This window comes from Melanerpes formicivorus, unplaced genomic scaffold (assembly GCF_026170545.1).
Source record: "Melanerpes formicivorus ecotype bairdi unplaced genomic scaffold, bMelFor1.0.p_v2 SCAF_237, whole genome shotgun sequence".
Lineage (NCBI taxonomy): Eukaryota > Metazoa > Chordata > Aves > Piciformes > Picidae > Melanerpes > Melanerpes formicivorus.
In genome coordinates, this window is record NW_027142589.1 from 357501 (window position 1) to 358619 (window position 1119).

Sequence of the window (1119 nt, forward strand, 5' to 3'; positions counted from 1 at the left end):
AGCACGTCTACTCGCCGAGGGAGAGCACGTCTACTCGCCCAGGGAGAGCACGTCTACTCGCCGAGGGAGAGCACGTCTACTCGCCCAGGGAGAGCACGTCTACTCGCCCAGGGAGAGCACGTCTACTCGCCCAGGGAGAGCACGTCTACTCGCCCAGGGAGAGCACGTCTACTCGCCCAGGGAGAGCACGTCTACTCGCCCAGGGAGAGCACGTCTACTCGCCGAGGGAGAGCACGTCTACTCGCCGAGGGAGAGCACGTCTACTCGCCGAGGGAGAGCACGTCTACCTCCCGCCTGAGGGAGAGCACGGGGGGGGGGGGACAAAGACAGGCGGCAGCAGCTTCGGTGAACGTCACCCGGGAGGCGACCGGGGCTGTCCCGGGGCAGTCCCGGGAAGCCGGCGTCCGACACAGGGAACCGTCAGCTGCCGGACCGGGGCGAATCCCCGCGGCCACGGCAGGGGTGGGGGCTCGAAGACAGCCGGCAGCCGCTTCGGTGAACGTCACCCGGGAGGAGACTGGGGCCCTCCCGGGACCGTCCCGGGAAGACGACGTTCGGCACGAGATCCCGGCCGCGGCCGGACCGGCTCGAAGCCTCGCGGTCCCGGCAGCAGCCGGAGCCGCTCGCCGCCTCGGGCTCCCGGCCCCCTACAGATCCGGCGACTCGTTCGCGGGCGGCGGGGGGAGGCAGTGGAGGGGGTGCGGGGAGAAGCGGCAGCGGAGGCGGAGGGGGGGGGGGCTCGAAGACAGCCGGCAGCCGCTTCGGTGAACGTCACCCAGGAGGCGATCGGGGCCGTCCCGGGGCCGTCCCGGGATGCCGGCTTCCGGCACGGGGTCCCGGCCGCGGCCGGACCGGCTCGTATCCCCGCGGCTCCGGCAGGGGGGGGGGGGCTCGAAGACAGCCGGCAGTCGCCTCGGTGAACGTCACCCGGCCGGCGACCGCGGCCGTTCCGGGGCCGTCCCGGGAAGCCTGCGACAGGCACGGGGTCCCAGCCGCGGCCGGACCGGCTCGAAGCCCCGCGGCCCCGGCACGGGGGAGGCCCAAAGACTGGCGGCAGCCGCTTCGCTGAACGTCACCCGGCCGGCGACCGGGGCCGTCCCGGGGCCGTCCCGGGATGCC